A 26,724-nucleotide genomic window follows, 5' to 3' on the forward strand; every position below is an offset into this window, starting at 1 on the left:
GGACAGATCCAGCACTTGGTCATCCTCAAATCCTGCTCTGATTTAAGGGAGTTAAAATGCACGAGTGTGCTGAGGATATCAAAACACAGCCCTACCTCCTAGTGCATAATTGCCACCTAGGCAGTGGCGATTTCTGGAGCAGTCCTAGACCGTGCTGGGAAGGCTGTTTACACTGTAGACTACTTGCTGATAGCAATGGTCAAGACAGTTAAACAAAATAATTTCTCTCCTATTCATCCAAGTGTCCCCAAGACATTTTAAATTAACTAACTGCAAGTGAAGAAAATAGACTAAATCAATTTTCAGGTTTTCAAAATACTGCATCTTTTCCTGTAATGACATTCTTTGCCTTTGCCCATTCATGATGTTACAGCTCGTTAACACCTATTTTAATGCTGCTTAAGCTTCCACAACTTTCTCCTAGTGCCAAAAAACAACCAATAGAAAAATTTTTGTTCCATGAAACATGGAATCAACACGACTGATAACAGCCAAAAAGCAGATGCCAGGATACATACATAATTTTTTTCCCCACACTTATTATCAAGGCTTCGCAATTTTACTGCCTTCCTGCTGAAATATTTGGTCTGCACATTTTCACCCTTAAAGTACCTGAACAAACAGTTCCAGCAACACAGATGAATAAAATGTTGAACAGATGCAAATGGCTTTTATCTTATTCCTATTCTGACAACCAGCTTACGCAGTCATCTCAGGTAGGCCCTCATCTATCTACAAACAACTTGAAGTTGCCCATAATGCTTCTTTTCCCTCTCAACATTGATTTATATTTATGTTTCCTTTATTTTTCATTAATTCAATCAAATCTGAGGAGCAGCTTGATTAACGTTGCTCTAAGCAACCAATTTATGGTTTGGAGATGATCTTCTGTCATACCAAAGGTATTATATATATTAACAATTCAATTCAGCAAAAGGCTGCTGCCAGAGCTCAAATATAAATAAAACTTTTAAAAATCAAGAGGCCCATTGTATCACTCATTTCACTGGCTGCTCTCCAGGTCAACAGCCATTATTTATGAATAATAAAAAATTCTTTTCACTATATCGTACAGTTTTAATGAAGAGAGTTCTTATTCCTATGGAATAAGCAACAAAAAGCCCAGAACTCTTTTGGTGCAAAGGTTTAGACTTCTGGAGAATTATAAAATAATGATGTGCCTGTCTTGCAGCAGATTTCCATAGAACATTATCATCTCTTTTCCACTCAAGAAAAAAATAGTGGCAAGAGAGTATTTTCCTCCCATATGAATGTAATCCACTTATTATTGCCACAGTAAATTGGGAACTGTTTGCTTTCCAGTCCTCAACACTGTGCTTATCAGATCTTTGAATGACAAATTAATATTTCCTCATTTTCCAAATCAGGAAAGTAATTTTGATATGTATCTAAAATGCAAAATACACTTGTGCAAAATGCACAAGAGGAAAAAGAATGATGAACATTTTACATTGATTCCAAAGAAGAGTTTACAGTACATTCAGCACATGACAAAAAGGGAAAACAAAAAGTGTATTTTACAGGCTTAGTCCATACAACTGAACCAAACAGATCATCACACCTCCAATGGGTTTTTTCAGACTGCTTATCCAAGAAATGTTCCTCCTATTTTGTCCTGAGCTGTACTACACAGTACAGTATATACATGGAAAAATACACAGTACAGTATTTGAATTTGATAATTGGGCCCCAAGTTAGAAAACATGCAAATAGTGTTTCCCTGAGTGCCTTTTATTTATTCATTTTATTTTACCTGAAATTCTAAGAGCAATGAAAAAATTGCAAGTTTTGATTTTTCCCACATTCTGGCTGCCCTTGTTATACCGCAGGAAAAAAAATCCAGCGCTAAAGAATTCAAAACTTACCTTCCTACAGCCCATTTCTGAAGCTTTGGTCACTAGAGGACACCCAGAAATACCCTTGGAGATGCTGATTTTCCTTGCCCAGACCTATTTAAACTGATATATTTACATATTTATCACTTGATGACCTGTATCTTGATAATATATTTAACACATGCAACTGAACTAGCTTGCCTGACTTCAGCTGTATCACTGGGAAAAAGACGTACCTCTCAAGTTTCTATTATAAAAAAAGGAAGAAAAAGAAAAAATTAACAGCTATACTTATAAGACGCAGAAATGTAAACATCAAGCCATAGTTCCTTTCACAAGGCAGCCCCACTTGGCTATGCATGAGTTATATGGCATTTGAAATGACAATTATATTTGGGGTGATTAGAAAATATTTGCATTCATAAAGATTTTTTTTTCAAATCCATATCATATTCCAGGAGTGATTTATTTCAAGAAAAATTCACTTTACTTCCAGATTTAAGAAAAAGTGCCTTGAAATCAAAAAAATAGCCTTTAACCAAAGACAGAAAGAGCAAAACTCACACAGATGAATGTGGAGAATTTGCATGGAAAATCAGAGCTACATGACAGAACTACTTCTTTTAATATGATGTCTATAATAAATGACTATATCATGCAAGTGCCTTGTTAGACTTTTGCACATCACTCACTACGTAACCCCAAGTGCTACAATGCAAAGGAAGCTCCTCAGCTGGAGCTGATAAAAGTGCTGAACAGCTGCTCCTAAAAATGCTGCATAAAATAATTCTGTCTCAATACTGCACCTATTTAATCCATGTTGCCATGCAATCACTACTTCTAATGAAATCTTCCTCTCTAATGCAAATGTTTTGGGTTTTTTTCTCATTCCTTGCTGTTCGTTGAAACTAATTTTGGCCCCATGCTCAAGACTATTTGAGCCAGAGACTGGAGTTTTCTACTTTTAGTTACCACACTCAGTAGTGGCTTGTGTGAGTAACCACTACAGGGCTTTTGAGTGGAAAACCAACCAGACAGAAGTTGCAGATTCACTTGAAAGTTAAGGAAAAAATTAAGGCATGCTGGTTAAAGTCCAAGTGATCTGAAGGAATGCACAGCCAGGGCTGGGAAAGAGAACAGGGTTACACATATCAGGAATCAGAAAACCTTGAGCTGCTGCAGATCCAAAGTCTGAATTATGTGCTGAGTTTTGGCAACCTAACTTAGGATGAACTAAATGAAGACACAATTGAGCTGACCAGTAAAGTGGCTTTTGCCTTTATCATTTCCAGAACAAGGATGGATTAAGAAAGCAACAGTGAGTGTTTGGAAGGAAAACACTGAGACATACAAACATGAATGATGAGGGTAGGAGCACTTAGTAGGCTTAAAAATATCAGTGCACTGAAACCAAGCAGAGCAAAACCAAGCATTTGGGGCTCTAATAAAAATGCAAATCTTGATTCTGCATCATAAGTAAAATTGAAAAAAAAAGAAAGATGTCTCTTTAACAATTCAGGGAATTCTCCTGTGAGAGAGCTGATATTCTAGATAAATGGTTACTTGTGCATATCATCAAGCTGAAGCATTTCACAAAAGCAATTAGCAATCTCTTTACTACACTTGCTGATGGAAAACTCAGAGGTGGTCACGGCACTGCTTCATGCAGGGTCCTGAACCCACTAATGAAGAATTCTATGAAGTGCCACATAAAGCGGATGGGCTGAACTGAAGTAACAGATAACTGAATGTTATCAGTGTCGTATGCATCTGGCCTCTGGTACTTCCAAGAAAGACCTGCAAGTGAAATATATTTTTATAGAATTTAATAATCAGGAGTTTCATGTGCCATATATCTAATGATCTGATTGCAAAGAATTAATGCACTTTTGTCTATTTTTGTCTTTTCATTGCTGAGCTTTGTAAGGATATCTGTTGGAAGTTACTATGGAGTACTAAAAGGATATGGAAGATCTGTGGAGTTTAAATGCTAGGACACTTCCCAACCAAAGGACACCTTTTCTGCATAGCATGCAGTTTTGACAAATCATGGCTAGGTGGTGGGTAGCAATATATAAAAGTTAACACAGCTCCTTTATTCTGAAGTTAAAGATGCTTTCTCAGTGGAAATAAAGAGACTTCTAGAGATAGAGGACAGTCATTTTGTTGTACTATATCAGGGACTGAATAAGCTTTTTAAGTAAATTAAGAATGTTAATCTCACTAAAAAGTGTCTCACAAAATCATTAATCTACTCAAGCAACTAAAAACCTCATTCTGATGTCAAGGCTGTGGATTTCAGCTAAGGAGCTGTAGGACTGCAGAATATGAGAGAACTTGGAATGAGGTAAAAATTCAGTGATTACCTGAGTTCCTCAGCATTTGGCAATCTCAACAATTTTGTTACAGATGTGCAATTTGTACTAACATTTTGACCCCAAAATGGAGAACATATAGAATACCTTGTAAAATAACATCTAAGAAGCAACAGAAAAATCCTTAATTCAGTCTTACTTCCCGACAGATGTAATTAATGACTGAAAAGTCACCAAACTTGAGTAAGGCACTCTGAGTAATGAAAGCTGAGCAGGTCAATTCTGGCTCATTCACCTTTTTGAGGCTGATCCTTCTGCCTCTCCAAGCAGGAAACTCCTATTGTAGTCAACAGGAACTGTGCATGGAGAGGGAGAGTGATAATGATGCATAAGGCATTCCTGCACCTAACTAATGAGCAAACCTAGAGCTTTAAAAGTTAAGCAACTGAGGCAAGCTAATTTTTCTGGAACTTGAATGGATTCACAATATGACTTTTACAAACACACACGTAGGATCTGAACCCAAGACCTCTGAAATCAATGGGAATCTGTTTATGCCCATGCTTTTTTGATTAGACTCCCAGCAGTTCATTTAGTACAAAATATGAAACAATTTACAAGGCTAATTTATGTCCAATTTTTCCAAAGGGTACATGCTTTGCAGTATATAATGCTATAAAATAGAATGTGTTGGTAATAGCCAGGCAAATTTGCAGCAGATTCTCAGAATCTTTTTGCAAAGGCAATATCAATTCCAGTAGTACTCCTCATACCTAAGCTGTTGGACATTTCAGCTACTAGTAAGGCTTCTAAAATTTGAATGAACTTTTAAAGTGCAAGTAGTGTAACATTTATCTACTGCTATCAATATAGGATGCTGTGAACTATTTTGCTAGATAGAGCTAATAACAGCCAGCTGAACTAGAAGTGACTTTGCAGCACAGGGGTGATAGAATGAATCTTCAGTGCACCTTATCTGATTTCAGGTCAGTCAGCCCCTTTTGAGGAGTAAGAAACACAGATTTTTCTGCAAAGCTTCTCAAAATAAAATATTTAGTATCGTCCACAGGCTGAGGAGCGATAACAAAAGAAACGCAGCTAGAATTAAAATTCTGCTCAAAAAGAATGAAAACCAGCAACATTGAGAATTTCTCAAACAAGCCTATCAGTTGCTGCACACATTTCTGTTCAATTATACTGCCTTTACTTCCGAGTTAATAAAAATCTACTACATAATGCTTCTTTATGGAGATTGATGGACATGTTTCATGCTAATTCCTTCCCGAGTTAGTAAGCCTTTATTTGCCATGTCAAGGCAAAAATGATGGCAGGCAGCCTAGCAGAAATGCCAGCACATACTTTCAAATGTCATTAAGTTGCAGACCAAATTAAACTATTGACCAAATTAAAGTGTTTACCACACATGCCATCTACACCTCGTTCTTGGTAAAGGCTGAAGTGACACCTCATGGGATCAAAGTTCATTTTACAGAACTGACACTCCCAGCTCCCAGGAGAGACTGCATGATAACATCTGTGAGGAGCACAGACGTGACTTCCCCATGCACAATACTAGGGAAAAAACCCTGGCAAATGCAAAGAAAAGCATCAAATATTGCTGGAAATATTATTTACGTCAGCATAGTTGTATTTGATCTTATTTATCATCCTATTCTCAACTGGAAGTTTGCTGACATGGAGAAGCTCTACATCTGGAAAGATTGTCCACGAAGGATATTCTTGTCCCTGCTGATACAGAAATGGGGGGTCCAGTGGTTCAGCTGCCAACTCCAGGACAGCCACAGGCTGGTTCTGACTGCAGCAATCACATTCAATCTGCCCATAGCTCCAGCCACAGCAGTTCTCCTGCAGGTAGCATGGACACAGCGACAGTGGACAAAACCCACACTCCCAAATTTCTTTTGTGTACCAAGACAGGACTTGCAGCTCTTGTTCTATTCCTTTGCAGCTATCAGCCTCAGACAGCTGAGTTTCCTTATATTAAATATCTCTGTGTTAAAGCTTTCAGCAGCTCAGTTTCTGACTAGGAAAAAAGAATCTGACAAAACCACCTTGACTTCTTGTTGTCACTTTGTCAGTACTTAGTACCTAATGGCTTTGATTTAGGTTCAGGCACTCTCAGCAGGAAGGATGCTCAGTTCCCAACAGTGAGAACAAGGCTCCTGGGTTTTGCCCAGTTTGATAATCGCCTTGCCAAACAGAACAAACATTACCCTGGCTCAGCAAACTGATGGCTCAGCTCCCATGGATGTGTGAAGCTGGTACATCTGTTCCTTCCCTCTGGGCTGCTGGGCAAGCTCGGCACCTCTGGAGGCTCAGCCCTCAGAGAATGTGGAATATACAGGATAACTCAGAGCAACTGCTAAACAGACAACATCCATCATCACCCTCCTGACACCAACAAGCAAAACTGCCCAGCCAGCATAAAATATGCTAAAATGAACACAGGCATCTGAGGAGTTTATTTCATTTTTTTCACATTAGTCTGTCTTCACACAAGGGGTATTTTGCTAATTGACGTGCTTCAGTTAAATGAGGAGGTATTTTGAGATTAAAAAACATAGCCCAACTGTTGGGATAATGGAATGGGGAGCAGGCTTATAAGCCACAGAAATGAGAAAAGGAGCTGTTATGCACTGGAGGTTACAGTTAAAAATAATCTTGGGAAATGAGGGGAATGAATAAAGCAACAGTCAGTACACACAAATACAAAGCAGCAGCATCACAAAGCAGAAATCAAAGCAATAAACACAACATGGGGATTGACTAGGTAGAAATAATACAAAATGAGATCCCAGAGTGTCAACAAGCTGCAGGCTGAATAGGAATCAAAACTGTCAAGCTGCTGCAACAAAAGTTAACTCTTTTAATGGACTGTATTAGAAGAAAAATCTTAACTAAAACACGAGAGATGATTATTCTGCTCTATTAAGCATTGTGCCCTCAGTTGGCACATGGTTCTGTCTGGGTAGAAGTATAAACAAGATACACAGGATAAGAGGGTAACATGAGGATAAGATTTTAGGAGGAAGCAGTAAAATTGATAAAATTTTGAATATGACTTCAAAGAAAATGAAAAAAAAAGGAAATAGATTGAATTACTCGAGAAAGGGAAGACTCAACAAGGGAGTTATGAGATGTCTTAAAATGAGAAAATACTTGTCATAAAGCAAGCAGTTATCCTTGAAGATTGTTCTCCACATTTGTGAGGACAGAATGAGAAACAACAAACAAATTCCAGCGCTGGGGTTTTGGTGAAGTATTGGAGGAATCTTCACAAGGAATTAGACTGCCTTCTGCAGAGGTTTATGATGAGCCTGGGCAAACAGTTGGAGTTATATGAGCTCTCAGAAGGAGAGGAGGATCACAGGTTCTGCAGCTGAATTACTCTCCTTGGGAGAGCAGTGGGAAATCAGCCCCCATCTCCCTGGGAAAGAATATGGTGACCAGGAAGCCAAGGTAAGGACTTTGTTTCTGGTGAGATGGTTTCATGTTGGAGAGTTTTACAATTGGAAGAAAACAATGAATTTCTGAATTCTGAAGAGACAATTGGGTTACAGATTTTCAGTAAAAAAGCACAATGAGGAATGTGCTGATTATCCTTGAGGAGTCCATTCAGTTTGAGTATGAACAGGACCCATCCTCATTTTCCTGATCATCTTTAGATACTCTAAGTGTGAGACAGAGGTTCTAGAGAGTGCATGAGGGATATTTACATGTATTTACATGCAATCAGTGTGTGGCAGTCAGATCAGCAATAATTTTTCCTGTGATTGACTCTAGCAGCAAAAATCACTCCAAACTTTCAGGTAATATCTTATTTCTTTAATTATCTAGTTTTGTTAAAATTGGTTATAATCCCATTTCATTGATACATTAAAGTAAAAACACGACCACAACTTAATATGGCAAAATAATAAGCCAAATCTTATCCACAGAAAAAAGCATACTATAAATCTAGAGCACTTTCCTCATTTTAGATCATATTTGGAGTGACAATAAGGTGGAGAAGATAAAAAAAACCAAACTTTGAGAGAAACTCTAAGGGCTGAATTTTGCAACTGAAGGAAAATACTAAAATAATGTATTATTTTGGCTACTTTTCTATATCTTTATGAGCAAATAAGGTAGATTGGAAAAATGACCATTCCCATCAGGAGGTTCTAAAAAGAAATAAAATAGATTAAACTGCTCTTGTCTTTGTGTTTGAATGTAGAAGCAACAGAAAATAATTTCAGTTCAGAGAGTCTGAAGGTAAACAACAGTAATCTCCAGTTTAATTTTCATTCTGGCAGGTCTCCTTGCTGATGCTTTGCCCTTAATTGCTTTTCTAGTTACCTGGTTGAGCATAACTGTTTGAGATCGTATTTAAACAAACTCACCGTGTTTTCTTAACTCCTGAAGAACCAACATTTTTTCACTCTGGATTATACAGTTCTGACTTCATTAAGTAAAAGGTTGACCTTAGTATTGATATTTTCTGACTCCACATAGATATGCCATGTTTGACAGCAAACCTTTCATTCATGATTCCCAGCTGCCCTACAGTCATGGAGGCATCTTGCTGCTCCCTGATCTTATCTTCCCCTTTTCCTCTGATTACTTCTGATGTTAGCAAAAACACGAGATGCCCACAACATGTGGGTTGACCTGGCCTTTCTGATCACACAGCAATTCCTAAAAAAAGACACTGGAAAAGCATTAATGGGACCGATCAGCCCTGCTGGTGGGGAACATATCAGCACTTCACAAGTGAGAGGGATCCATGCTGAAGCAGTAAGAAAACAGGTAATAGTTGGGATGGAGAGAGTCAAAAGTAGTAGAATGAAAGAAAAGGATTATAAGGCAGACAAAACAGCAAAGTTCACAGAAGCCAGAAGATACGGTACTGGAAAATGCAAGAGAAATTCCGAAAGAAAATGAAGCTAAAACCCAGACCCAATTAAAAAAAAAATCAATGGACTTAAGAAAGTCTTATCCTGAGATTCAACAGGAACTTTTGGTCTCTGAAGTAGTTCAGATGAGCTAACCATTCTGCTACGTTGCATCATGTCTTTTATCCAAATAACATCATCTCCTCTTTCATCCCCTAAAAATCTCTATAGGTAATTTTGAAGTAAATAGAACCAAAAAGAATGTAAGCATCTGGGTTGAAAATCTGCCTCCACTAGGATAAATGAAAAAATTCCCATTGACTACAAAGAGAGCTAGTGTTTCATCTTGAGAACATACTGGGCATGTGGATTTTAGATCCTGCAGCATTACTTAGAACAGTGTCAAAAAGATATCATCACTTTTTTCTTATCAATTTACAGAAAGCAGTAGCTGAAGGGTACACAGAAGTGTAAGTTTTTTTCATTTGAATAAAAAATTGGATAGAATTTACATGAGCAAACTCAAAGCTTTTACAGAAGTTCACCTGGCCACAAGGGATAGTGCAATGGCATGAAGCTGAAAGAGCTGAAGGACCACTGGCAGTGAATAATGATGAAGTCCCTAAAGGGATGTGGGGCAAACAGGAGGGTTTCCTCCTCAGTGGAAGCTTGTGGGTACTGATCAGTAAAGGGCAGGGTAAGCAGGTGGCTGAGAGAAGGAGGAACACTGTTAAATAGGATTGGGCTCTCAGTGACTGTTTCACCACCACCTGGAGGGGTTCCTGCTCCCCTGCTTCTGTTAGCTCATAATTACCTCATTACTGAACACTGATTAATGAACATTGAACCTCGACTCCTGATTTGGTACTTGAGACCATCAAGGTGGCAGAACCTCAGAAGGATGATGGACTACACAGGAAGAGAAGGGATGAGAATTTTTGCAACTGTTTCTTTTTTTCCCCATGAGTAGTTCTACTGAAACTAGGTGGGCAATCCCAGTAAAGAAATGTAGAGTGCACAATTCATGGAGGTCACACACATGAACTTCTAAACTAAGCAGGGGAGGAGAGGAAAAAGAAAATTTTATTATTCCAATTACATGCACATGGAGCTAAAACTCAGTTTATATGATCTCATCTCAGGTTCCCAAGAAGCTGACATTAGAGCTGGAAAACAAAATTTTATTTAATGATTCTCAATCTAATTTCTAATGGAGTTAGGGAAGAAATTCATTCAGAGATGTGAAGGATAGAATGAACTATTAGACCATCTTGTCCCATGGTCTGTGCATTGTTATGAGAAATTCCAGCAGTAGAGATTTAAATAATCTTCTCTTACTTTCTATGGCTGTTTTCTATTAAAGCAAAGGTGCACATTTTAGTTGCACTCTCTAAAAATGTGAGAGTAATTTCCAATTTGAATTAATCTGTGTTTACTTTTGGCAGTTATTTTTTTAACTTTCCTCTTTAAAGTTGCTCCAGCACTCCAAGTTTCCTTACGAGAAGGAATTTCTATTACACAATCCATTGTCCTCCAACTTGCTTTTTCATAAACTAAACCTATTAAACAGTTTAAGTTGTCTGCAAAAGCACTTTTTCCAACAGATATGCTATGATCTGGCAGAAAAAAATGATGATCACAAGGGCTAGATTACTACTATATGAATATTCCAGGGATGGAGCATATTTCCTTCTCTCTGATAGGCAGGATTCGTAATTAGAGACCAGTCTTGCCAATTTTCCAGCATGGCCAGAATGAGGCAGAGGTTGTGCAGACTCTTCAATCGGAGTATTGCTGCCCTGAGTCAGGTTTAAGTAACAGTTATTATTTGTCATATTGAAGTTTCATTTGTTATAATGTAGAAAAAAGTCAGTCCTCCACATAGCACAGAATTTTCACCTTCCTTCCTTTTATTTAACCATACTAACCAGATTGCACTAACCAGACCATACTAACTCAGATTGCACAAATCAAAGCATATAAACCAAATCATCAGGAACATCTCATGACTCAGGGAGAGAAGTGTGCACACTGAGAACACATAAATCACATAGGAGTGATATCCAGCATGCAAAAGGAATGATTTTGGGCATACCCAATATTTTAAAGATCAAATTGTAATATAAAGATGCAAAACCTTTCATGGTTTTCCTTTTTCTTCCCATATCTATATCTACTGTTACATTATAAGGGAATTCTTCTCTAATAAAATCCCGCAATTTAATGTACTGGTGGTAATGCTGATTCAATTTTCTGCTTGCATAAATATATTCTAAATCTGTATTATAAAAAAATATCACTGGCCCTAGGTGTAAAAATCGGTACTTTTAATCATCTATGTAGACAGAATTAATGATCCAGTAATAACTCTCATTTGATTAACTGATCAATCATACTTTATCTGCACTACCATAGCATAATATAGGCATCCACTAAGAAAAACATTAAAAAATAAAAGATCAATTGGTTGTGAGCATGGATTAAAGGATTATTTGACCAGATGAAAGCAATGAGGCTGAAATTATTTCAAACAATGCGGAAACATCATTTGTTTCAAACTGAAAATTGGAGAAGCTATTGAAAAGCATAGGAGATAAAAACACTGGGTTGTGCTATTTATGGAAGATACAATCCTAGAATTTATGGAAGATACAATCCTAGAAAAAATCCAAAGGGCAAGAAGGAAATGACCAAGTTCTCTTTAACTTTGCATGAAACGAAATTTATACTGAAGAGAGATCAAATATATTTCATTCAAATGCAGGTGCTGGATCAAGCATGGAAATGTCTAAAGCAGTCAAACAAAACATGGACAGTCATAATAAAAAATATTCTGCTGGCCTGTTTATTCCATTAGACTGATACTCTTTATGTGTCTCAGTGACTCCTTGTCCAGCTTGGGAAAACCTTTCCAGATTTCATGCCTGCAGCTTTACAGCAGGGTGCCCACATGAAGTGCTGCCTCAGTTCTCTGCACATTCAGAGCACACAAAACAAGCAGAACAAGGAAAGAAGAATGGAGAGTGACAGTACCTGCCCAGGGTTGAAGTCAGTTACATTTGGCATCACAGACCTTTGCAGAGGTGCTAAAGAATCGCAGCAAACTTTTGATTCTGGCAGTCAACGTCCAACAGCATAGAACAGATTCCAACCCTCTACAGACCCATAACACATTGTGTAATACACAGGGTGAAAAAGGTGAGGAAGAGGAGTGTTATAAATGTAGTCGATCTGCCCTGCTTTAACCTTATTACAGTCCCGATTGCATGTGCAAGTTTTATCAACAGACAGCATAATTAAGATCTTTACACACACCTACACACACTCCAATGTCCAGATGCCCTAGCAGTAAGGAACTGGGACCCATAAAACATCTGGTGTCATCCCTAGAAAACATATCTGCAACTCTTCATTATAACAATTACGTAATCACTGTTTTATCTTGGAAAGATGTGACATGAATCTCTTTCAAACTACTACATGTAGCTGGAAAGAACTGAGCATGAAAGTGCTGTTTCAAATCCTACTGCATAACATTCTTGCTCCTCTGATTCTACTTGTTTGCAAAAACAGCACCAAACACATTCACCTTTGTGCCCACAGATGTTCAGATTGTTCCACACATACATGGAAATTCATAGGTATGTCACCACGGCAGCTGAACTCCACACAGCCACTCACTCTCTGCCTCTGGCAGTGATATGGGGGAGAGAATTTGGAAGAAGAGAAAAATCCATGGGTTGCAACAAAGACATTTAACAGGACAGAGAAGGAAGGGACGATGATGATGAAGAAGATGATGATAATAATAATAATAGTAGTAATACTGACAATAATAGTGGTATTGCCCAAGTGATGCAAAATTCAATTTCTCATCTCCCACTGACTGATGCTTGGCCAGCTCTTCAGAAGCAGCCCCTGACCAGCTTTTCCCCGAGTTTACACCCTAAGCAAGGTCTCCTGTGGTCTGGAATATCCCTGGGGTCAGCTGGGGTCAGTTATCCTGGCTGTGTCCCCTGCCAGCTTCTCGTGCCCCTCAGCCTCCCTGCTGGTGAGGTGAGAAGCCCAAAGGTCCTTCCTTAATTGCAGTAAGCACTGCTCAGCAGCAGATAAAACATCAGTGTGTTATTGACATTATTCTCATCTGAAATCCAAACCACAGCAATAAACCACCCACCAGGAAGAAAATTAATTCTGTCCCACCTGGAACCAGGACACATGTACCATGAGCCACAGAAGGTCTCCTTCTAGTTCCCAAACCCTTGGTTTCTTGGTATCTGCTCTCTTGCTTTTGAAATACCTCATTCTGATCCGTTTGATAGAGGCTAATAAAGCCAGTAAATGATCTGTGAGGAAGAACTGACGGATCTGTGGTTAAGAAGACAGCTCTGAAAGGAAACGTAGCAAGTCTTCATATAAAGAAAAAGCCACTAAATTTAAGGTGACACCCAATTGTTTGTCACGTCAATGGCACACAACAGGAAAGTTTTCAATTCAAAGGTCTGAACTGAAAAGGGAAGTTCAGGTGACAAATTTCCAATGGCTAAGAATACCAGAACAAATTGCTGGGGAGACTGTGGACAGTGAGGAAATGTCAGAACTGGTGTAGACAGGGTTGATGCTGCCTTGGGGGAAGAGGTGGATTACTTAATTCCTTAAGATTTTTTTGAGATAATGACACATCATGTCATTTCCAAAGCTTTGCAAGTTTAGTGGATTGAGGAAATGATGAACTAATAATTTATATTAAAATATTCTGATAGGATGATGTATCTACTAAACTAAGTTTTAGCTGGATTTATAGTTTGTTCCCTGCCATTTTCATCTCTAGCAGATGAGGTGTGAAATTGCTTCAGTAGCAGGACTCTGCACATAACAGCATCAGACAGTGTTTAGAAGAACAGAACTGTCAGACTTCAGAATCATGCTGAGCTCATCACTCCCCTCTGGATCTGCAGTTTCCTTGTTTATAGCATATTTTCTAGGAACTGTGGAAGCCAGATCTGGTCACATGCTCATTTTTTCATGTTTGGACTACTGACACTTTTTCTGTCTCTGCTATGAAATTGTGCCCTAGAAAACGGAGTGGCCTGAATGGCAAAATTACAAAATGGGGGACGCACACAAAACCTTCTGCTTCATTTGCTTTATTCACTTTGAGAATTCTTTCAAATCCATGACCTTATAAGCATTTGAAGACACCACAATAAACCTGCTCACACATGAGAGAGGCAAGGAGCCCACAAGGTGCTGGTCACCCCTCACAAAAACCCTCGGCAGAACTGATGGAGGGATCTGAGCCCTGCTCTGGCTATCATGTGGAGGGAAGGCAGGAGATGAGAAGGTGGCTTCCTAATCCCCCCAAAGTATTAGACAATTCTACCAACATTTTCAATACTGCTTTTGCACCTTAGTACTTTTGTCTGTCTGACAGAGGAGAAATTACCTAAATCCACAAGCCAAGCAATTAATCAAAGCTTAAGAAGCAGCTAATTCAGACCAAATCTGCTCAACTATTGCCATAATGTAATGATGTTTACATGGATAGGAAAATGCACATGATACAAATGCCCAGTAGCCAGTTTTATATCAGAATGACTGAAAAGAGAGAAATACCCAATGAACATACATTTTCCATCCAAGTTATGCAAGTCTCAGCCAAATTTAAATCACTGTAACTTCTCCAAGGAGCCTGCACATAACTGAGGGCAGAATTTGACACTGATGTAATTCTGCCTTTGTGTTCTGCCCGTTGGTAATCCAGTTTAAATCTAATTGTCAAACACACCATCCAGCTTTATAAGCTTAAAGGAATTTTTAGTATGTCCTGTCCCAAAGAAAAAAACGATGAAAAGGAATTAATTAATTTAGAGTTAATGCCCAACTTTAATTGCCAGGACAGGAAAATTATACTATAATTAAAATAAAATCCATTCACCATACATATCCAACCCTAGGCTCTTTATGTGTCAGAGATGTCACTTAAATTCACACCATTTGGTGGAAAATAAATGCTACTAAGTTTTATTAAAATACTTATTAATTCACATCTACCATAATTGAAATATAAGAAGAAAAATTGTAGTTAGGTCTCTACTACCGACCCTAGAAAGATTTTAATGAACTTTTTTATTTAGTCAGCATACCAAAAATTAATTTCTCAAACTAAGTGTTTGTAGTTTGTATCATTGAGGAAACTGCCAACATGTAAGAATGGCCTCTCGTAATTATTTAGGGTCTTAAACAAAACCAAGCTTGTAAATATTTCAGATTTTAATTTTTAATAGTTTCCTTTTGAAACCTCTTGTTGTGCCAATGTACTCAACAAATACATGGAGGAAGATAGTGAAATAGAATTTAACATAGACATCCCTAAAACTAATAAAATTGTTAAAAAAACCCACCTTTGCTCCAGATAAACCTTTAATTTTTCACTCCTTGCCTTCTCCACCACACAAAAAGCTGTATTTCCATCTTGTACTACCTTGCTCCAGCAACCTCCTGAAACCCCATTCCCCTTTCACTAGAATACTAACTAGAAGTGAGGTAAAAACTTCATTATCCTAAGGTCTCGAGGGTATGGATTCAATATTTTAATTTAAAAAATAAAAATAATTTAAAACCTGTAGAGATGACAGAATTCCTGTTATTTCAGAAAAGCAAGCAAAAGACTTTTCTATCTACTAGATTGACAAAAAAGACAGCATACTAATGGGCAGGCAAAAATCAGCTGTGCCAGGGGACTGCCATACAAAAAAATCCATTATTAATCTACCTGATCCTTTTACAAAGCATTCAACATCATCTACTGCATACTTTATTTTTGATTCTCTCAGCTTTCTCCTTCGTCCTCATCCCTTCCCAACTCAAAAGAAAACAGTAAAAGGGACACTACCTCAAGTTTCCAGCTCCTGAAGCCTTTATTCCAACATATCCTTTTTTTCCCACTGAAATGGAGTAATTTTCAAATAATCTGGCTTACAGAGATGACACAAAGGCTGAGTAGTGTGTTCCAGGAGAACCCTTCTGGTTAAGGGATACCTGTCATGGTTATTTAATGTCACACATTTCCTCCAAGTTCTTGTCTTCATTTGAAAACCTGGCAGAATTAGTTGCTCTTTAATGTTTCCGAAAATGTGGAAACAGCAATTTCCAAATATCTTGTGTATAAGTAACACGAGCTGTGTCTCAGTTGAGATCAGTGCCTAGAAGAGGCCCTGTGGGCTTCTTTTTGCACCTGGTCCCATCTAACTTTAGCCCACTGAAGGTTAATTAGGCTTAGCTAGACCTCAGAGTGGCCTCCTAATCTAAACCACAGACAAAATGAACAACTACTCCAGCTTTTGGGCAACTGTGCAGATGAGAAAAGTTAAGCAACTATGTCCTTTTTAAAAATTGCAGCTTGTGAAGAGAACTTGTTGCACTCTTATAAAAGCCATATAGCTTATATAGCCATATATAGCCCTGGGGTGCATTCCTCCTGGGCTCTGCTTCCTCTAGACATGTGGCCTCTCTCCGCTTTCATCTCCAGCCTTTTTTTTTTCCATCTTAAAAAATAAAGTACCTGGCTGACTGATACAAACAGGCCTATATCCAAATCATATCAACATCTCCATCTACCAAAAAGTTCATCTTCAATGCAATTTCCAAAGCAGAGCTCTCCACACCGGGTGCCTGAGATAGTTCCATACATCAAGCATGCTGCTCACAAATGCACCACATGACACTAACAGGGAACACAACTTCCCCTACAAAATCAAGGCAGAGCAAAGTAATAGAAACTGAAAGAAGATAAAATGTTTTGTAGGTAGTGGAACACCAGCTGATAGCAATTTCTCTTTCAAGACACAGTATACTTAATTTATTTATAGGCATTGGGAAAATGTTATTGCCACAGCCCTGTGTAGGAAAATACACTAGAAGTGCCACTTCATGAAAAAGCACCTTAGAAATAGAAACATAAAGAAAATGAATAATGTTTCCCTAAATATCAAGTCCCAGGAGCTATGTCAGGCAATTAGGAGGAGGAACAACTAAGTACAACCTATAGCCAGCACATAGCAATGTCATATTTAAGAGTTCTATTGATTAAGTATCTAAAGATGAGAAACATAATAATTCATAGTCTTTATGTCTAACCTATCACAACCAATATATTTATGTTTCTGATACATGGATATATCATTCACATTAAATCCTGATGGTATTTTTCAAATAGACTTGTGCTTTTCATTACTCTACTTGAAGATGGCTTTTCACGGTTTTACTTTTATCTTCTTCAGGATAGCTAAACATAATCTGGATTTTGACGATAAATAAATCCATTGGGTTAGACTGAATTAACTCTAACCAGATGCTAGAGTGGAGAACAGGATTAACAAATCATGGCTACCAGATTACTTTTCACTAACACTGAGTTTTAGGCATCTTTATGGTCCACTGAGAGAGAAGCAGGTGTTTTTTGTTAGATGCCTGTATTTAACACTACAAAATGCAGAGGTTCTTCCCTTTCAGTTTTACAGATTTCTGGTTATGTCAGCAACCTTTCATTGGTTTTAAATATGAAAGGTCATTGTAAGGGCCCCAATGAAGAGAGATACAAGTCTCAATGCTGGAGCCTTCCCAACAAAGATACATTTGCTCTTAGAGAATGCGTGCCTCTTGTAACGAATTTTAACTCCTAGCAATTAAAAAAAGTATAAACTCCAGGAACACACAGATAGATCACTTAAAAATATTTACAATAATGCTTACTTACATTGCATTAAAGGTGGTTGTAATGTACTGTGATCCCTAGGATTGCTCTACTGTACATCCAGTTATCACAGAGTTCTGTTTACTTGTTACAGGTAAGATGAGAAATGAGAGACTGATTGGATTGCTCAGCATATAAATTAAAGGTATCCCAGAAGCAGAACATATATTGCATGTTTTATTTTACTTCCTTGCCTTGTGATTAAAGTGAATCTAATACTTCCACATTTTGGGTCAGCACTTCATTTGCCTGCATCCTTCTCCTACAGGAAGAAGAGGCAGTGCAAGGATACACATCCGTAAGGAAACAACGCTGCTACTGATGTTTCCTGGGTAAATCCTCAAACAGATCTTGCAAGAAGGGCAGTAGAAGTAAAATTTCAGTCTTCAGATATGGCTTTCATGTCCCTGCACTTCAAAGAAATGTATGTAAATTTGACAAGCCTTTCAAAGCTGTTGGGCTATAACTGCTAAACACAAACAGGTGTCCATGGTGAAATCCACGGATATATTGCAACCAGAGGACACAGAGAGACAGAATGAGATCAAATGACTAAATAACACTTGCCAAACTAACTTTCAACGTATTATGCTCAGGGAATTTTTTAGTGCAGAACAGCAGCAGAATATATTTGAAAACTTCTTTTATTCATCTTGCCATGCATGGACTGCTCAGCATCAGCAGTTTGGAGTTTAAAGTAACTTTCCAAACGACCAAGGCTGCAAAGCTAGAATGCAAACAATCACCTTAAAGAAGAAACAATATTATTTCACGCAAATATGTTTAATTTGAAGCAATGAGAAGAGGAAGTAAAACAGCTGTGACTCAGTGTTTTGATGACCTGGGCGCTTGGGTTTACAGCAGAGGGAGATTTAATCCCTAAATACTTACGTGACATTGCATCTTAGCTAATGAACTGAAAAAGAACAGGTAACTGATTTTTCACCCAAATCTTTAGTCTGAGGGTTAGATCACAACCTTTATCCCTGTCTGGAGAAAAAAAAAAAACAACTAACAACTACGAACACCAAGTATTACATCCCTAGGAAGAACTCCTGAGTATATGAGAAAGCAAGAGAGAGAGAGGAAGAAGCAGTCAGAGAAAATGAGCCTCCTTTTGCCAGTCCCCGTTTACACTCACAGAGCTTTGCAAGCCCATGACAACCATGGTTAGTGCCTATCTTGCAGTCTATGAACATTACTCCTGTCAAACCAAAACCTGTATTTTTTTCAGGTGGTGCCAAAACATCTATCAAGGATACTGGTTCATTTATTTTTCATTCTTTGCTTTGACTGGAAATTTATTTTAAGAAACACTTTCTTCAGCATTTCTTCTGTGCTTTCAATGGAATTAGCTGGTTCTCATTAATCAAAATACAATCACAGAATCACACTGCTAGAATGGCAATTCTGGGAAGGATGGTTGTTCCATTCCCCCTCCATTGCTAGACCAGCTACCCATGGGTCATTATCTGCAAGGCATTTGTCTAACATATTTCAGAACACCTTTCAACAGAGTCTCGACATCTTCTTTAAAATATCTCTCCCAATGCTTAAATATTACTGCCACTATGAAGGCTAAAATTAATCTTCTTTGCTGCAGTGTAAAATTACTCTCCCTTGTTGTATCCACAATGGACATAAAATCAGGCCTCCACTTTGCAGTTAATTTTAAGTATTTGAAAACAGGATTTGTGCATTGTTTTGGCTTTTTGTGGGTTATTTTCATTTGTTATTGCTATTTTGTTGGTTTGCTCCTCTCCTTCAGTCTTTCTCCACAGAGGATATGAACTCTGATCATCCCTGTTACATTTCTCTGGGTACTTTCCAGTTGATTCATAGTACCCAAGAAGCCTGGTAACTCAAATCTGGACAACGTATTCCAGCCAAGGTCTTACTGGCACTGCTTAGAACTGAAGGATGACTCACAGTTACACATGCCAGTGCAACATTTGCCTTCTTTTGCACCAGAATGACATTGTTGACTCATGTTCTATTTGTAATCCATTATAATCCTCTAGCCCTTTGCTCCAAATTTATTACTGATTGGTTTTCATCCTGTTTTGTGCAGATGATTATTCTTATCTAAGAACTTTGCATCTGCCTAGACTAAATTTAGGCTTTGTTTTCAGACAATTTTGTAAATTTCTTAAGGCGACTTGAGTATTTTATTTCTGTGCTACATTGAATTGGCAGCCTAATTTCACCACCTATAGTTTAATTAAAACGGTAAATAATACTGGACCCAAAAGAGATCACAGAGACCTCTACTCAATTATCTTCCCAGCCTGACACTGAACCATTGACAGCTACTACCAGAACACAGTTTTCCAACTAATTTTGGAAAATTACGAGGTATCCACCTCATAATTATTTCTTTTAGACAACACTTCTTTAACTTGCTTATAAGACAGTAATGGAAACCAGTGTCAAAAAGCTTATTAAGTCAAGATATGTGATGCTGCAAGCTTATCCTTGAGTCTCAAGGCCTGTAATTGTCACAGAAGATACTGAGTTTAGTCTGACATCCATGCCAGTTTTATTTACCCCTTATCTTATTGATGCTAACAAATATTTACTTAAATATTTATCCTAGTGTGGGAGTTCTTTCCCAGGATTTTAAGTCGCAGGATGCATTTTCCCATTTTCTTCCTTTCCTTAATGATTAAATACCACGCTGCTTGTCTTTTCCCAATCTTGTACAATTTCATAACTTTTCAGGGATAACTTTTAGTATCAGTAAAATTATTTCAGCAGATTTCCTTAAACCATAGATCAATTTCAGTTGATTTGCAGATATCTAATTTACCCAAGCCTGTCCTTTCCCTCTTCATTCAGAATCTTACCTATCCAGCTGAAGAAGATAACTACAGTTGCCACCTGTTCTTAGCAGCCCTTTTATGTGAAAGCCAAAGCAAAGCCAAGTGCCAAAGCTTTGGCCTTCTCAGCAATGCCTTTACCTGAGCACTTCTTTACAGAGTGATCACTTTTTTGGATTTCTTTTTCTTTCTTCCAATATACTTGTAAAAATTGTTATTTTTACATTCTTGCCCAAACATCTTATGTTTTACTTGGCTTTCTGGGTTGTGACTAGCACCTGTTCAACCTTAAGAGTCCACTTAGATGTACTTTCTGTAGGCAATCTCTCATCTCTGCAGTCATTGAGAGTCTTGTCATTAGCCAAGCTCCTGCCTTTGGATAATTCACTTGTGCTTTCTACACTGAGCAAATGGTAATTATCCCTATTTTTCTTCCTCTAATTCTTAGTTTACTTAAATCTGTATTTGTAACAACTTGTCTTTATTTTGATGCTTTTATCTTTCCAAAAATTCTCAATTATGCATTTTTATGGCCATTGCCACTCTGCCTTCTACTTTTGTTCTCCACAGGATTCCTGTTTTTCAGCTAGGACCAAATGACAGTTATAATCTATTAAGTGACAAGTATATAAACATGTTTAAATACTGTTCAAACTACTCTTCTGACTGCATAGTAATTCAAGGGTCGCTCTGGCATGCAGATGCTATACCATCCAATATTGAAATCAAATAACATTTCAAAGCTGAAGACTTTGTTGCTCATTGGTTTGGTTTTCTTAAATCAGAACAGAAACCAAAGCTGTTTGGATAATGCACTTGCATTATCCATAATTCTCTTGCAGCAAATAAGGAAGGAAGATTTGCAAGCATGTATTTTACACATTTCTTCTTTAAAGGTCTAGGTAGGTTACCAAAAATGAATTCGATATACTGAACTGAAGCATAGGGAAAGAGACCTCTGCTCCCTAAGAGATGCCAAAGAGAGCAGGGTTGGGTTCTGTGATATTCCCCAAAAATGCCCTAATTTCAATGGAAGCTGGATGAGCATGGGGAGGGCATGAATTCCCCTTCAAAAATCAGGTCTGCTTCACAGTCAATGAAGGAAGAGATATTAAAAGCAAGCCAGCACCATTATTGACAAAACTAACAAGTGCTCCCCAAGTGCTAATAAAATTCCAGCCAAGCAGCCTATCGATCACTGTCTCTGTTCAAAGCACATCAGCCATAATGCAATCACACACAAGGATCCCAGTGCTGTCACTTCTCGTGCCATATTTAATGACAAAATTGGTTCCTTACAAGCTTATAAGGAATTTAATATTATGCTTCTAGAATGCAAAAAAGAACTACATGCATCTGCCTGGAGATAAGCAGCCATATGTGCTTGAAATGCATTTGATGGGAGACAGTATACTTCATGTGCTGCATCTCAGCTATTGTTTTTGGTTGATTCAGTTAACATGTTCTAAAACTGGCTGATTTACTGAAGATTTGCAAACATAATTCATGTGCACTTGCACTATGAATAAGCCTCTAAAGCTAATTCAAGCATAGTCAAAAAATAAATTGCAAAATAAGTTATTCAACTGAAATCTGCCATCTGAGGCACTGTAATAGAAAACATTTATTATAAAACTAACATATATTTGTGGCTAGAGATGTGTTCAGTACTAAACATCTCTTTGTGAGGGATTTATTCAGGCTTTTCTGAAAGAACATCTTAACTGGGCTAACAGAAAATTACATGTTCAAAACTAATTGCAGGTTCTATGATTTTTCATCCTGCATCACAGGCTTCCCAGTTTCACTCCTTTTGTTTTGGAAGGCTTATGAATTTTAGGCAAATTTTTTTTCTTCACAGCTGCAGGAGCCCATTTCTGGAGTCTGGATTTGTGATTTGAACACTGGAAAGATACAGGTAGGATGCGATGCACAAGGAGAGGAAGCACTGATACCAACACATTTTTCTTCAAATGTAATGCTCTAAATTTGGCAAATTCACTTCACAAGGCTGCTGGGCTGTGAAAGTCAGGCTATGCTACACTGGAGGCCTCAAGTGACTCAAAAGAAGTGTTTCCTCTTCAAAAGTGAGAGTATTTTGCTAGTTCAGCCTTTCATCAGTGCTCAAGGGGAGCTCTTTGAAATGAGTACATGCCTGTAATTAATAATGATAGTCAAGTCTAAATGACTGTGTCTGACATCACGGTCAGTCATTGATAGGTCCAATTCAGACATAAAGATTCTCACACAGTACACTGGAATAGGGAGTTTGAATTTTTAAAATTTTTTGTATTCCCTCCTCTCCAAGGAGAGATAGTGAAAGCCCTGAGAAGGAACATCCCTGTCCAGATTTCTCAGTTATTGGAGAAGAGAATTGAGAATGGACAGTAAAAAGAAAGACAAAAGCTGGAAGACAATGGGAAAGATCGGACTATTTCTAATTAAGAGCTTTTTTTTCCCCTCAAGCTTGGAACATCTGGCATTGCTACCAAGCCATGGGTAAAACTGTACTCTGTTTCTAGCCAGTCCTTGTGCCTCAGTGCTGAAGGCAGAGCTGAGGGGACTCAGGCCAGGTCCATCCACTGCAATCCTCTGACAGTGTCACAATCCAAGTGGAAAGGGAGGAACCTGCACCTCCTTGAACAGAAGATTCCATTGCTCAGTGGATGGTTTTGAGCATGTATTTGGGAAAAAAATCAGCACTACCACAGAATCAAATTTTTACCCCTCTTATTGTATCCTTCTACAGCTGTGTTGTTAAAAAAAATGGCAGCTCAATGTTTTAAACACATTTTGATTCAGAGCTCATACATCTGCAATACAAAGTGTACCCCATTACTTCCACAGTTAATATGTTCTGGGTAAAGATGTTTTTAAGAAGTCATATGGCAAATTGGATACCATTCCAAACTGCTTCCAGTAATTTTAGGGGGGGCTTCTAGCAGAAATTTTCTGTAACTTAAACTTATTTTTTTAATTTAACAGTTTTCAAGTAACATAATCCATAAAGTCTTAATGAGTTCATTTTCTGGCAAGTCTGAATAGGTGCTGAATATGAGACACATATCAAAATCTCTCACTTGAGTTATGCTAAAGTTTTCCCCTATTCCCTCTTTTCTTCTTCTGAAGTGGATGAAGAAGACCAGGAAAGTATGCTGTCAAGCTACTTAAGAACTCTCAAATGACCTTGTCAGGAAAAAAACCCAACTCTTTGATTCATATTTCAAAATCCTGACTAATCTGCCCCTTCTGCTCTTCTGCTTTCTTGCTTCTGTAACTGTGACAGAATTGAGTTCAATATTAATGATGAGCAATCATTTCCAGGCTACAAACTCTGCTGCCTTCTGCAGTCCAAGTGCTTCGTTAGCTCGGCTGCGTCAGTCAGATGCCCACTTTTGTATTAGTTTCTGCTGGGTTAAAGATAATAGAAAGCTGGGCTGGTAGCTCAGCTAAAAATAAACTCTTATCACTCAAGTGCCTCTGAGTTGCAGGTGAACCATTCAAGTTGACTTCCCTTGAACAGGCCTGTTACCCAAAGATACCTTGTGCCACTCTCTAGAGGTGGTTTCATTGAAAGGCATTTTTCATTTTTTTAATAAAACAAAGTATTTCTTTTCTTGAGACAAACAGGTATTTCTCTCTACACTGCAAGCAGAAAGCAGACACCTTAATTACACTGCTATTGTTTTTCAATGCACACTTAAATAATTCATCCTGCTGAATAAAGCCAGCTTTTTGTTAGAAAAGAATACAGAGTTGGTTTGATGCAGCAGATTTCTTTAAAAGATGCAAATGAAGCACAAGCCTGGAAGCAGAACTCTGCTGATTTTCAAAACTTCTGATTACTGTTGGTTTTTAAATCTGTTAAACATATGGAATCCTCCAGCTGCCTTTGTGAGATCCCTCTGGCAGGTACTTCCTGCCTTCAGTTAGATCCAACCCTGCCCTTCCAGCTCTTTCAGCGTGACTCTACAGTCTGGCTCCACACGAAGACTTGACAATTAGAATATTCAAGCAGGATTTTATATTTGGAATTGAGAAGTAGATTTTTAATATTAAAACCCTGTAAAACTGTCTCAAAAAGTTAGTGTTTGTACAAAAGAGCTTTAGTTTGGTGACAGCAGACTTAGATTTTCTATAAAATCCCAAATCTGTTTTTATTCACCCACTAGAGAATTTTTTTTCTTCAGTAACTATGAAGAATCTTGGTCTTGTAAGGTTAAAAGAAGCCTTTGGGATATTTCTCAAAATAACAATTGTGTGGTGAGAATGCAGAGCAGCTACTGAAGCCACAGGAGCAAGCTAGGGCTCCTCTCCACAGGATCTGCACAAGCTCTCTGGATATCAGAATCCCAAAGAATATAAAATTAAAGCTTTTCTATCTTGACAACCATACAAGAGCATAAGGAGCATTTAAACTCCCCAAATCCAAATAGAACAACATGGGAAAAATATCGGGGAAGGGAGAATGAAAAAGGAAAAACAGATTAAACAATTGTCATGCTGCATAAAAGAGCTGGGACAAATTCTTCTCACTATTCTTTTCCTCTCTGTGGAAAATTACAGAAATTAAAGCCCTAGTGGCAACGTCTGGGAAAGAGAAAGCTTCCCTTCCTCCCTCCTTCCCTTCTTCTCAGCAGTTTCTATTTTAATGCCACTCCCTCTATATACACACAAGTATATCATGTATACATTTACACACATATACATACCTATATGCATATGTAAACTGAGAATCAGCCTTGTCAGCATCTGACTCATAAGGCCCAAAGCAGCAGTATATGATTTCTCTTCATTTTTTGGGTGACAACACTGGGATCAATGACTAAGATTCACATGCTCTGTATATATGTAACTAAACTAATCAACAGTTTTCAAACAATTTTTTTTGTGCAATAAATCCCTTTAGAAATGTTTGAGTGGCTATTTTTAATGTTTGAGTCAGGGCGAATTTTGCCACAGCCAAGAGTAGTGACCTCTGTCAAAAAGAATGATCTATTGGCCAAATAAAACCCATTTGTAATATTTAAGTGAAAAAAAGCAGTGCATAGATCTTTGTGCAAGGCAGAGCACCTTGCTCAGACTGCCTCTTACAGTCTGCATTCTTTTTCCTGACCAGAGACATCCAGAGTGTCAGAGAAGTTCTACACTGAAAAAGAAATTATCCTTTTCTTTACAAAGAGACAGAAATCTTAACAGACATCCGACATATCCCTTCAAGGTATCCATGTGTGACTTTAGATTCTCTACAAGCATTCCTGGTTTTGCCCAGAGTCAGACATCTCAGTCACAGAATAAACAGGACAGTTTTAAAGCATGTCAGTTCAAAATCTCTTGCAATACTTTGCCAAGATTTACCTTTCTGTTTTTCCTCTTGGGAAGACAGAGGGTCACAAGGCCTCCAAAAGTGGTGGGAGCATAAGTTCCATTTGAAGTCAATAGGATTTGTAATCCTAAATCCCTCAAATGTCTTTGAAAACCTCTGTGGATATGTGTCTTGACAAAAGCATCAACTCTGCCTTTCTTTTGACACTGAATTTCCTATTTCCCTAAAGACAGAGCATCTACACTCTTAAGTTCTAATCCAAATGACATTCCTGTGAGCTACAGACAATACAAGGAACATGCTTGGCAATGAAATACAGAAATAGATGTAAAGTGAAATTTTCAAAAGCTCCTTCAGAGACTTTCAATAAGGATTTTCTTCCTAAACACTTGAGTTTGGAATTTCTTTTTCCTGGTATGGCTGTTGTATCCAATACTATCCTGGACACAATTAGAATGGGGTTTTGGGGTTTTATCCCATCCTTTAGTTACTGGCCTGGAAATATTTGAAGTACTGCCATAACTTAAACACTCACCAAGACAAAGTGAAAAACATCATTTACAGAGTGTGATCTGAAACAGCAGCATATACACAACACCATTTTCCTTTTAAAATTAGCTCTGAAATTCATGCATTACAGCTGGTTTCGAAGAATTGGCCCCTTGAGTGTTAGAAAATGCAGTGGTTACATTTGTGACATTAATTTAGCAAAGTCTTTAACATGAAAGAAAATGAATGTGAAGATCCCTGTTTTAAAT

General features: G+C 37.9%; 1 protein-coding gene across 1 annotated transcript in view; it reads right to left on the reverse strand.

Annotated features, from left to right (window-relative positions):
- Positions 1 to 26,724, reverse strand: part of SPOCK1 (SPARC (osteonectin), cwcv and kazal like domains proteoglycan 1) — a 277,014-nt gene that overhangs the window by 162,461 nt on the left and 87,829 nt on the right. The window lies entirely within an intron of this gene.

This window comes from Sturnus vulgaris, chromosome 15 (genome assembly GCF_052056855.1).
Source record: "Sturnus vulgaris isolate bStuVul1 chromosome 15, bStuVul1.hap1, whole genome shotgun sequence".
NCBI classification, from domain to species: Eukaryota; Metazoa; Chordata; class Aves; order Passeriformes; family Sturnidae; genus Sturnus; species Sturnus vulgaris.